The sequence below is a fragment of the Dermacentor silvarum genome, chromosome 1 (genome assembly GCF_013339745.2).
Source record: "Dermacentor silvarum isolate Dsil-2018 chromosome 1, BIME_Dsil_1.4, whole genome shotgun sequence".
NCBI classification, from domain to species: domain Eukaryota; kingdom Metazoa; phylum Arthropoda; class Arachnida; order Ixodida; family Ixodidae; genus Dermacentor; species Dermacentor silvarum.
This window is the reverse complement of record NC_051154.1, coordinates 435,966,690-435,979,777: the sequence shown is the minus strand read 5'-3', so window position 1 is coordinate 435,979,777 and position 13,088 is coordinate 435,966,690. Positions and strand designations below refer to the sequence as shown.

The 13,088-nt window shown below is 45.1% G+C and overlaps 1 protein-coding gene across 1 annotated transcript in view; it reads left to right on the top strand.

The window, feature by feature from the left end:
* LOC119448574 (tachykinin-like peptides receptor 86C) overlaps positions 1–13,088 on the top strand; it is a 382,544-nt gene that overhangs the window by 158,006 nt on the left and 211,450 nt on the right. The window lies entirely within an intron of this gene.

Below are 13,088 nucleotides of genomic sequence, written 5' to 3'. Positions count from 1 at the left end.
ATTGCCAGTACTAAACAGTGGTGCGGTTTTCTTATATTTATTTTCGATGATGCTCCTTTTATTGTATACCCTTTATGTGAATCGGATCATTAACACAAAAAAGACGTTTTCAAAAAAAAAGTTGCGAAGACACGGTAAAAACTAGGTTTCTGAAACGGAATTGTAACATTGAGCACTTCTATTTTTAAATGATGTTCTTGTCACTGCACTCACGGCATAAAAAGATGTATGAGGCTGTTTATAGAGGTGCTGTGCCAGTTGACAAGCATTCGTAATCATGCTGTAGCAGGTTTGCAATAAAAATTACTATTTTACAGCCTCCCTGTATAAGGGACACCATACCATTTGTCCCCGAATTGCTTCATGCTGTCAGCAAAATTCGCATTTTCAGAACAGCATGCAGTCACAAAGTAAGATGTGGAAGCAAGCAACATATTTATTTCACAACAGTCACATCAACAATTTATTTCGTCAAGCATGACAACAGCATACCGGTCTTCCGATTCGACTCTTGGTTTCTCAATATCATCAGGAATGAAATGGTCCTATAGTTTGTCCATGGAGAAAACAAAGAAAAATAGGAATGTTAATAACCCTACCCTGTGACAGTGCTTAAAATATCTAAAGTGTAAGTAGTCGCAAGAAACAGAGTCAGGAAATCTATAGAAGACATTTTGAAGCAACATTTTCTGTATAGACCTGGTGCTTGTTCAAAACACGTTATTCATGGGAACCGCCTCCTTTTACTCTGTAGCACAACACGCTCACTTGAAATGCATGTTTGTTGTTTCCATCGAGCCGCGTGAATCAAGCACTGCAGCTTGCTTGACATGTATGTACGTTTTCTTCAAACGCGGCGCGCAAACCGAATGAAACAGTGGAGAGCTTGCTAGAAAGTTCGTACTGCGATGTTTTCAACAGCACTAAGTAGAGGAGCTTACTTGAAACATAGGTACTGGGCGATTTTCAATAGCGCAAAACAAAGCGAGCCACGCGAACAGAACAGCTCACTCAAAACCACGTGTGCTAGCTACATAGTGTTCAATAGCCGCACCCAGAGCGATGAGCGTGAACTGGACAGGTAAAGTTTAGCGGTCACACGCAAGTACAGTCACTTGAAAGCAATAACTGTCCAGCAAACTAGTTATTCAAGAAACTTACCTCGCACAAGCGGGTGTTCTTCGAGGGCGCGAAGTTCTTGCGGCCAATTCTGTGGAGCCACGCAGAACGTCGTTCGCCGTCGTCCTTCCCGCACGGAATAGAGAAAAATGCCTTCCCGGACTCCGTTCGGTTGCAACACCCGAAGGCGCAGCAACCAGGCATGATGATGGGTTATTTCTGACGCCTGTGTTCGCAAGCGCAACGCAAGCGTTGAACGAAACGGCCAAGTGCTCTCCGTGCGCGATGCGTACGCTACGGGTTCGACGTGCCAACTGAAAGGGCTTGGAAGGGATATGGCGGCAAAAGGTCACGTGACACGAGCGCCCCAATCACCGGTGGCCGCGGCAGGCGGCGGCGCGCGGAAAACAAATGCGATACTCTAAAATTTTTCCAGTGACTCTAGGTACTGGTGCGGAATGCAGCTCTAGAGCGAGAAATACGTGGTGCCTGGCTACGTTATATATTTTTTTAGAATACAGAAAGAAACAGAGAACGTTGTAATGCAATAAAAAAAAAGTATCCACCAGGATTCGAACCTCCGACCCACAGATGCCAATCCCAATATCTTACCACTACGCCACGCCGATTCGTAATCACTGATTCATATTTTGCCATGTCAATGTGCAGACACAGTTGTAGCTTTGCACAGACGTCTCGCACAGATATGGTAGATGAGATATCGCCTTCAACTAAAACTTAGGCCTCTATCAGAACGAAAAGTTGTTGTCCGTATTGCACAGTATGCCTGGAGGTACTGCAACACTGATTTGCTTTTGCGATTGGTATAATAACTACGAAAAAAGCCTTAAATGAACCGCCGCCCCGGAATGTTGTACGGGCCGTTACTGCCGATTTTGACAGCCGTTTCTTATTCTTCACGCAAATGAATGTAACATTTTCATAGCTCGACAAGGCTTTTCAATCGACACGTATGTTTAGTCACATATCTCCGTAAGAGAAGCAGTCGGTTAATGCGGCTGACAGCCTTCGACGACAGCACATATAGGTATGTTTATAACACGTCATATCGGTGCTCATCGCTTGTTGTGCTGACATTGTACACACGAAAGAATGGTCTGTTTAAAAACACCGATGGGAAAGGTGAACTACAGAGTGATTTATCCTCGTTAGACTTGTTGATTCCTCAGCCCAGACGGGCCGATAGAGTGTAGACGAACTCGGCGGGTACGGTAGGCTTAACCTTCGTTAGAAGCGAACGATCTCGGTGTGGGTACATGGCGAATGTGAAAATGTTTGTATTAGAGCTTCAGAACCTTTTAACTATTATTTTTAGTACAGCAGGAAAAGTGGAAGCGCACGAATCACCACAGCTTTGTTGTTGGTGCGATAATATCAATCAGCGGCAGCCTTTCTGAGGTCCGTTCGAACGTGTCTGAACGGCTCTCGGTATTCGTGTCGACTGCACAACACTGTGACAACTCGCAGTCATCGATTGCGTACAACTACTAGGAAACGAGGCGTTATCTGCGTTTGCGTAATTTCGTTCACGAATACAGCTATCCGCACAGTCAAAAGGGAAATGCACAAAGCAAAAGTGATCTGAAGTGTCGCATATGCATGGGCTATAGCTCACCACCTTTATTCCAAGCTGCAACACCGCCGACACGAAACAGACATTTATGATCCCAACTTATAGGGATATTTTGGACAGGAGTCTGTTTTTTGGACAGGAGATGCCCATGAAATTGTATCAAGCATTTAATATTCAATAGCGCCTATACTCCGGCAGTGCGGCACAAACGAAACCAGCGCAGTCTCCAGTACGAGCCAGTGAACTCCAGCGCCAACCAGCGCGTGTACAGCGCACACCAGTGCACCCCAGCGTCATAGCAGGGAAATCAGCGTCTCGTCCAATGTGACGCCGCACTTCTCCAGCGATCTCACCAGTGTCGCAGTGACTCCCAGCGTGCGCCAGCGTCCCCAGTGCCACCCAGTGTCAAAAAACGCGCTGGTTTCACACTGGAAGGCACTGGAAGGCGCTGGTTTTTGCAATAGGGAAAGCTTAAGGATGCAATAAGAAGTCTACGAAAGCGATAAGGTACACACGAACCTACCAAGCTACGACACACAGCCGCTGTGTCAAAAATGCTAACCATCGATTCTCGGAGCCTCTGTGATATAATTCTAAGATATTCGAATACACGTAAAAACACTCATATACTTGGATTTACTTCCACGTTAAACAACTCCTCAAGAATACCTCAAGTGCCTTCATTTTACGTCTGAGGGAAATCTATTGCTACCGAAGATCGCTTTGGAGAAGGCACTGCAGTGTTTGACAGGAGGTGAGACGTACGTGGGATGTTTCTGTAGCAAGTGCGAAATAATTGTTTTCTTTCTAGTAAAGCTTGTAACCAATAATTCACTTGTGCAGGTAATTCACGCTAGTGATTCAATTCTTTTTTATGAAGAAACCTGTCATTACAGGGTCACAACAATGGTACACCTAATCACTCTGTAATTATGGTGACTGATCATAAAATGGAGAAAGAGTCATTCTACCACTTTAACTTGCTCTTATTGGAGTCTGCAGCACTTTGGCTAAAAATTATGTATATTTCATGCATTTATCGACCGTCGATGATAATTCGTGACTGAAGGGGATAGATGCAGTGCAATCGTTCAATGAACCAAAGTAACTCGCAGGACTGTAAGTTTATCTGAAAGGATTCAAAAAGTAAATATAGAAAAGCAACATCATAGAAATAGCTGCTGTTCACTCGATTACAGTACTTTTTTTTTGCTTACGCTGTTCAGCATGCTCGCCAAGATTTCCTTGTCAGCGAAATGGTATGCTGCCTGGGGGCATATTCTGAAACGATCCACTTCGGTGATACTATCTCCTAGGCGATAGTCACGTTCAGTTATTCAACGTACTGCTTACCAGTGACGTCAGCATGCACTATCGACACGCGCTGTCGAACGCTTCGTAACACACTAAAGAACGCACCGGGTGAGTGCAGAGTGGCTCGAGTGTGTTGTTTTCGAGTGTACCGGCTACGATACGACGTAGACGCGTTCGTTTATTCACGGGAGCACCCAACGACACCTTGACGTCAAATTGACGTAGACCGGAACCAATAGATGACGCTATTTATTTTCAGGTTTCGCTAAAACAGCTAATCAACGCGCGCCGTTGGCGGAGGCGTGGCCAAAGGGTTAGTATCGCCGAAGTGTATCGTTTCAGAATACGGCCCCAGAATTCTGCGTAAAACATCCAGATGTAACATGATGCCTATACCTGTGCTAGAATACACGAGAACACCTTGCCGAAAGTTCGGCTCACCTCTACGGTTCCGAAAATGGTGCTGGACACTACTGAGCATTTCAAAGTGCTGCTTCTTCTAAAAGATGCAACAGAGGTGCTGTACTGTTACGGCGCATGTTACGGTCGAACTAGGAACAAGACGGAAGCTATTTTCTGCGCGGGCAGACAGTAGGAAGAAGAGAGGAAAGAAATGCGATACGATAGAACATGACGTCTAGCAGGATAATTTAAGGGATGTTCTAGGCTGTCTCAAGTTCTCTGTTACTATAATAAAGACAAGTTAATAAGCGAGGATCCCTGTGTGCCCATAGAATGGACAGCCTTCACGCCTGGTTACCTTGACAGCATGCAGCAAAATATTTTTTTCCTTTTGTTAAGACATTTACTACTGCACTGCTTGTCAGCACACTACGGCATAAGATGTGTGGTATCCGGGGCAGAGCTAACTGATACTGTATTCCATAAATTACAACACCATCCAAGAACCAAAAAGGCGGCATTTAACATTACCCTGCGTTTCCTGTTTTTTTAGACTTAACAGTCCATTCAAGAGAAACGCTGATTAGTTAGTTCAATAGCTAAATTACTTCCGAGTTTCACGTCATTTGGCTGCTCTAAAAATTGTGACGCGCATAGAAAAAAAAGTTGCGCAAAGACTAAAGATATTTTATTTATACAGGTACTCAGTAAATGGATGACAAAGCGATGCATAAATTCATTAGTGACAATTAAAGCGGCCCTAAAGCGCTTTTTATGTAAGCCGAGTAATACATTTTACGTTAAAACAGACTATTTCAGAAATACCTTGCCACAAGAAGTACTTCAATGCGTTCAGCAGAAGCGAAGTGAGTGGAACGTTCTGGCGGGCTAGTTGGTTCATAGCTTTTAGACGTTTATAAACTGCGCGAAAAAACGAGGACACAAGAAAGAAACATACACGATACCCTGAGCGTAGACACCACACACCCTGCACTCGTGGTTGCGTGTGTGTTTATTTCTTGTGTCCTCGTTTTTTCGCGAAGTGAGTGGCAACCAAAGATTACCTATGCATGGTCCCCATCGTGGTGCGCCTGGCGCTTATTCAATGTCTTGCACTGCGAAGGCTGCGGCGGAGTGGGTTGGTGCCTACAACGCTCCGCCTACTGAACGTCACCGGGGCGCGCAGTTGAAATTTGGTTGTGCATGTTCGCGTAGAAGCCACTACTTTCAATTAAGCGCCTATGACGCGCCAAACTTATAGACTATCCCTCAGCTTACGGTTGAGTTTGCGCTGCCTCATTCCTTTGCTGTGCTGCAGTGCACAAAATAGCTACGCGCGCATATTCTCGCACCGAGTAACATGAATGGAGCATTTCCTTTCGCACTTATCTCTGCGGCAATCACACAAATTCTAAGGGTCATGTGCGCTAGCGCGAGTGCGTCGGGAGCGCGCACATCGGCTAAGCAATGGTCGCCGCACTCCTGACTCGTGTTGAAAGGATTCCTAACGTAATGAGCTTTGACATTGATGGCGACACACTTTGAAGGTGTGCCACTCAAGAAGCAAATGACCTGTTCGTTAGAATCTGGCGCTCGGACCTTGAGTCACGTCACCCATATATTCCGATTAGAGCACGCTGTTGTCCTCAGCGAGCCGCAGGAGCTCAGCGAGCGCCCGGTGCTTCAGCGAGCGCGTTCGTCGCGGCAACACGCGGCGGACGCCGTATCTACGTTGCGCTCCAAACGCAGCTACATGCGACTGTAGTGGCTCAGTACAGTGCGTTTTGCTATGTGTATGACAGGACTGCGGTGCACGCTCACCCTCCTGTGCTCCAGTCTGGTCGTGCTATATGGTGCGGGCCACCTTTGACCTGCCCCAGTTTGACCAACGGATACTAGCAACATCCGCATTGCGCATTTTGCACAATAGCTCAATGTGAAGCGATGTCTGCCAAGGAGTCTAGCCAGGAGCGGCCAGGAGTGAGTGCGTGCTGGCAAGTAAAAAAAAGTTTTTAGTGCGTGCTGGCAAGTGTACGTCTGGTCTGACCTTAAGTTTCGCGTGGTTTGAGTCTAGCTGAGTGTTCGAAACGAATGGAAATTAGCGAGACCAGATGGCTCCGGTACTGATAAGTAGTGGGGCCAAAGCTTCGTTTCTGCGCGGACGGCCACGGCCGAGCGTCAGCAAACGATAGGCGTCGGCAGTATGAAAATCGCAATTCCGGAAGTACTTAATTACTATCGAAATTCGAAACGCAGATTTTCGCTTACTTCAGCCTGTTTACTAAACTGTGCCAGCAAATAAACGCAGTAACAGTTGTAAAAAGTGCCGTGATTCAAACACCCTCCTTGATTAATGTCAGCTTTTTGCCAATAGCCGCCTCGCATGAGAATCGGTTCTATGACGAAAAATTGCAGCCGGAAAAAAGTGAGGAGAAAGGTTCTGTTGAAAAAGGGTGTGTTTGAGAAAAGGGTGAACTTGCGCTTCGCTTACGTGCTTCACGTGCCGCGCACGACTGATATATTTGATTCAGATTTCACAGCAGCGTATGCTAACCCCGGACTGTGTTTTTGCGCCAAGCCCAGCCCGAGGTGCGGTTCTGGACCCCTTCACCCATCCAGTAACATTATGCTTTATGCAATAACGTGTATTATTGACTAATAACGTGCACTTCTCGTGATGACTTTTAAAAAAAACTGAACAGCACATGTAGAAAGCAGCGGCTCGACCACCACATAGGCTCATCGCAACGTTGGAGTGTTACAGCAAAATCAGACTGTCTACCTACAGTCAGATTCGGCCGACAAGGCGGTCGGTGGACAGTCTGCAGATTGTTGGCGTCAGAGCTTTCTCATGGGTGAGACCACTGTCACCAAAAGTCAGGTGACCGAAATCGGCAGGTTGTCATCTTAGTGTGACCACGCCTGCGCGACAAATGCAAAGCGGTCACCCCTCCCCCTAGCGGCTTGAAGCTCCACGCCCTCATTTAGCCTCACTTCGTCGCAGTCGCCATCCATCACCCTCGGAATAACGTCCTCGTTTCACTCTCTGAAGGCAATGACAGATAAGGTTGATCACACCTCACCCTCATCATGTTGCCAGCGCCCTCATGAGGAGGCCCATGTCTGACGATAAATCAATGCATGAACGAGAGGAATATTGGCCTTATTCAGAATAAGGGCCCCCCTAGTTTATTTACGCCATAAAGAACAAATCAGAACTTCATATTATTTTATTTATGTATAGCACTATGGGGCAACGCTTACCTGCACCGCCTTTTTGGCGCGCAGGTTAATAACTGCTGTGGAATGTATGCAACGCGGATTCATTATGCTGCGTTGATAGCGTTGCCGAGCTCGCGATGCTGCACTGCTATTTCTTATTAAAGTGTTCATGTGCTACTCACATTTTTACCCCTGTTGGTTGACATTGAAGTATCATTCAAACTTCAGGTGACACTTTGTCCGCTCTCGACGAAGTAAGGTGAGGGCAGTTATCTCTCTTGAACACAATTAAGTTCATCCACTAAGAACGACCGCTAAACGATAAAACGTTTCAAGACACCAAGAAGCGACTAATACAGATCGAAGGCCATCGCTGCTCTCTTGCCTAGATAATAACATTCAGCACATTGCCGACCGGATGACTGAAGAAATCGCTGACCTTACGTCGAGAATGAACGAAGAGGAAGAGAGGGCCTAACAGTGAAAGTTAGTCTTTGACAGACTATAAGACATGAACTCGAAGTCTGGGCCCAGGCCGAATGTTTGCTCATTGACTCTTCATAACTACTAAATAGCAAGCGTCCACATTCGCGTCAGAGCACGCTGTAATATCTCTCTAATAACATAAGAAGCATTCGCCATAATGCGATTCCGTCTTCAGCCTTGCTGACGCAACTGAATGTAACCTTATTATGTTAACGTTTCAAGACACCAAGAAGCGAATAATACAGATCGAACGCCATCGCTGCTTTCTTGCCTAGACTTAGGTGAAGCTGCCACAGCCGCCTTTCGATAGAGGCGAAATACACAAACGCCCGTGTGCTTGCGTTGTAGTGCACGTTAAAGAACCGCAGGTAATCAAAATTAATCCGGAGCCCTCCACTAAAGCATGCCTCATAATCAGAACTGGTTTTGGCACGTAAAACGTCATAGAAGAAGAAGAAACTTAGGTGAACTCGCACGTAGAAAGGCCTGCACTATTAAACGTTTTTCCAGACTTTTACACCTTTATCTTGTCGGGCCAGCGCAAACGAACCAGGCGGCGGTGTGCTCACCTCATCGTCATGCTACCGTCAGTACCATGCCTACCAACGTACCATCCGCCTTGCAATTATATATTTATTTGCACGAAAACGTCATACCACTGTCAGTATTTGACTTTCCTACCGTTATTTTGGTGCAAATTTCAGCTTTGTGACTTATTTACATGAAACTGGAATTGTTAACACTTCCATATCCAATTCTCAGAATTGGATTTGTCAACGACGATGTCAAAGCCTCACGTCCAAAGTAGTTCTGCGATGTCTTCAATGCTTGCATTACCTTTAGATGGACTTAATTCATCACTATACCGACAAGAAAAAGCGTTCACTCTTGCAGCATTCTCGATTTTGATTTTTCTTGACACGCAAAGGACCTGTCTCCACTGACATTCCTACCTGCAATCCGCGACTAGACGATTCAGGAAACAAATAAGTCACAACTAACCAGTCCGGTAAAGCTAAGGAAAAAAAACTCTCTATAACAGGAAATACAACGTTGCAGTCAGCTATGACCTAGCAGACTTTATCATTGCCTGTCTCGAGCAATTTTATAAACGCTCAGTGGAGAAAAACCGGATGCAATGAATATAAAACGCTTCATCGTGTCAAAACCTACTACTCTAACACATATTCCATATGTGTTACAGAGTGACCATCCTCCTTTGGTTTAATAAAGAACTGAAACGCATCAACAACAAGAAAAAAAAACGCAGTTACGCATCTCCAAACAAACTGTCACCGCAAGCGCAAGGACGAGATGCATCTCAATTGCTAAAAGCTGTCAATCACAGGCTTCCAAGACCAAAAGAGAGTTATTTTCTGCCGTGTTTTATACGAACCGGCTTCACTTATGGAAGGTAATTAACCACAAACCACAGAAATCCATAATATTACGCGAAAAAGATAATGTTCCTGTTTCTGAAAAAGGGGTTACCAATTGTCAAAATGAAGTGAAAGTTTTTGTTGGACCGTTTCATTAAAAAAAGATGATGATTTTCTCCGCCACCCGCTGACATCGCACGCCGACGCCGGTTGCCGACGCCGGATTTTCTGCGACACGGGGCCCTTAACGCTATCGCGTTACAAATAAAAAACGACTACATAAAACTGCAAGAAACGTCGTTGGAACCCACGTTTCCGTGAGGGGACTTCTCTTGGTCAGGGTAGCAGATGCTTCCTTTAGCAGCGTTAATGAACGCGTAGCAACTTTCAGTGGAGGAGGAAGAGAGAGAGACAGGTAGAGCGAGAAACAAGAAAATGCCTGTACGTTAACCAGGTGGGTGTCCGGTTTGCTACCCAGCACTGGGGTGAGGATAGGAAGGATTAAAGAGCTTAAGGTGGTGCGTAGACACTTAATAAGGAAAGCAGAATTGTCAAAATGAAAAGAGTATGGGAAAGTGAAATTTAACGGGGTGCGGGGAGGTCAGGGGTGGTATTTAGTTGTGATAGAGAGGGAAGAGGTAGGGGTATAATGTTGCTAGTGCAAGAAGAAGTGCTGATAAAAATAGAATAATATTCAAGCACTTATAATAGATTGCTGGTGACCTATCAGGTCAACTTAACGGTTTGAGGAGGAACACGGCTAATTATTGAAAGAACGTCACGTCGATTTTACTGAATGTGAAGGTCCCTTACTTATAGTAAGTATTTGGGTTGCTTTATTCAAGCTTCAGTATGAAAGCAGCGCAATCGACAGGATGTTAGTAAAATAAGAGCTTCATCATGAAGACATTGTGATGGACACGACAGGGACAAGACACGTGAGTGACTGAGTAATGTTAGTCACTTTATTCACGCCATCGCCTTTGCTTGGTTTTCATTTTCAAGTACACAACGTTATCCGTTCTTGCAGCGATCAATGTGCACGCTGAACAAAGGGAAGAAGCAACGAATGTAATTTAAGCTTGAAAAAAAAACTTCCAGCAGCGACTTGGAATTACACTGAAAGGAAATTGCTTGGACAACAACGATAAGCCTTATAATACAAGATCACCAAGAAAAAAAAAACGCCGTAGAGCTCGAACATTCTTCGGCTTTGTGGGCTCTGTCTTAGTAATCCCTCTGCGTGCCTCACATAAATAGCTGTGCTTTCTATCCAAGCAGGGAAGCAATGGCTCAAGAAGATAAACGTTCGGTTTTTATACTTAGCTTTGTGCTTCAACCGCGTGTGGGTGCTTTCTGCCGGCTGTATTTCTTTTTGTTATATTGTTTATTTTTCATTCCAATGTCGCTTTGTGTATCAGTACAGGAGTGGCGCCGAGCAACGGCTTAAATGCACGGTGCTGTGTCTGTGTCGGACAAAAATAAAGTTTTTACCTACCTACCTACCAGTCCTGCGTACCAGCCTGAGTGAGTCGAAGTGAAGCGGACATGAACCTAAATTCATAAAGTTGAGTCCACCTGAAATGGAGTGAGTCTAAACATAATGAGTCAGTTAGTCACTGGACTTCGTCGCAATGAATGAGAATTTGAGTCTCAAAGTCTTCAAATAAATGTGAAACACATGCCATTCTAATTATTTTTGAATCCACGAGAATTCGGTGGAGCCTGATTCTCACTTGATGCCAAGTGAATCTCTGTGTATCGACAAGCGGGATAAAGCCCATGATTCCATAAGCCTGACTGAGTCGGTTACTGCGAATCGAAGTGGGCCCGAATGAATGTCTGTGAGTACGTTAGTTTGAGTGAGCCTGCCTCTTTGTGTTCTCAGGGTGAGTTCGGTGGTGTCCTATTTCTGCATGGCAAGTTCGAGTACAAGAGTAGTAGGATGAGTCTGTCTCGGTGAAATTGAGGCCGAATTAGCCCGAACGAGTTTGGTTGTGTTAAGCCTACATCTGGGTGAACCATAAACTAAAGGCATTTCCGTAATTGAATCTGAGTAAGTTGTGTTTATTTTACCGAACTATGGAACAAAATACGCATTTTGCTCTTCGTATCGATCATAAGTCTCATAAGTTTGCTGCATGTCTAAAGTAAATTCCACATTTTCAACTACAACATGGCAAAAATGTAGCTGCGTGGAAACGTCCAGCCATGTTCAACACTTAAGAACCCGAGCGCTTTTCTTGGAGCCCAGAAAGATTAAGGCTGGCCACCACAGCTGTATCTTCATGGTAAGAAAAGGAATAAATGTGTACTAGCAATGTGCACAAGTATAACGTCAAAATTTGGTGTTAAAATCGGGACTTTAGAACTGGATAACTATTTTTATTTGAAATTGTTGTTTTCGCTTACCTCAGCACCGTACTTTCAGTTCCTCAAGAGGACATCGAACAATGCCGAGTTGGTAGTGTTCGCGTATCGTGCATGCTCCTGCCTCTTTTAAGGTTTGGCCAAGTTTACCTGAAACAACGTGTATGTCATCCTGAACGAAGTGTTATTGCCAGCGCAATTGCCTTCGTCCCCCTTATTAACCCCTGGGACGCTATAAATTAAAATGATTACAAACTGTTTTGATTCCAATTTCTGCAATGAACCTCCACGATTGGTCAAAACATTTTCGGGCCACTCCCAACTTCCCACTCCCTGTCTGTCACGCGACGTCACGAAAACCGCGATAGCTCCCCATCTGATATAACGTGTTACACTGATTATGCATTATTAAACCGCACAAAGTAAAAATAATATTTCCTGATTCGACACCTTTTCACCATTAGCCCTCTACTATTGGTCCAATGTTTTCTGGCTACGCCCACTTCGCCTGTCTGTCACGCGACGTCACAAAACCACGAAAATTCACCACGTCAAAGTGACGTGTACGGGAAAAAATGCATTAATATGCCGAACAAAACTAAAATTTGTTCTGAATAGCCACAGACTGCCACGTTCCGAAAGGAATAGAAGATGGTTGCCCGCCAATCGCTCAGGTCATCGATACTCGCACCTGCCGGTGAGCATGTATTTATCTGCGCATGATAAACCTTTTTGCGTGGCAGTAAAACGTTATCAAGCCCTTTCGGCATGCATACAACATCGCTCTGCCAACTCTTCCTTGTTGAAGATCCGTTTTAGTGGCATTCTTATCCTTCCGTTGCACGCCGCCGCGATTTTCGACCAGCCACCGCAAGCTAAGTAAGGCGAAGCGGACGAATCGGAGAAGCCGGCACCACCCTCTTCAAGCGGTTATCTATTTTCACTGTGCTGGCTCGGCCTAATCAAACCCTCTCCACTAGAGCATGCTCCTCGCATCTTGTCAGCCAATGAGATAAGAAAAACCGCTGAGCGTAGACAATGTTATTGGTTTTGAAAGCGAACAAAGGTGACCTCCTATACACGAGGAGAGTGTTTGATGGGGTTGTTCAGACAACGCTGTGGGTCACCGCCCGATGCTTGCGTCGGTGGTTACGTAAATTTGACGTCATGAGTTTGGAATCAAAAACTTTTGCAATCATTTT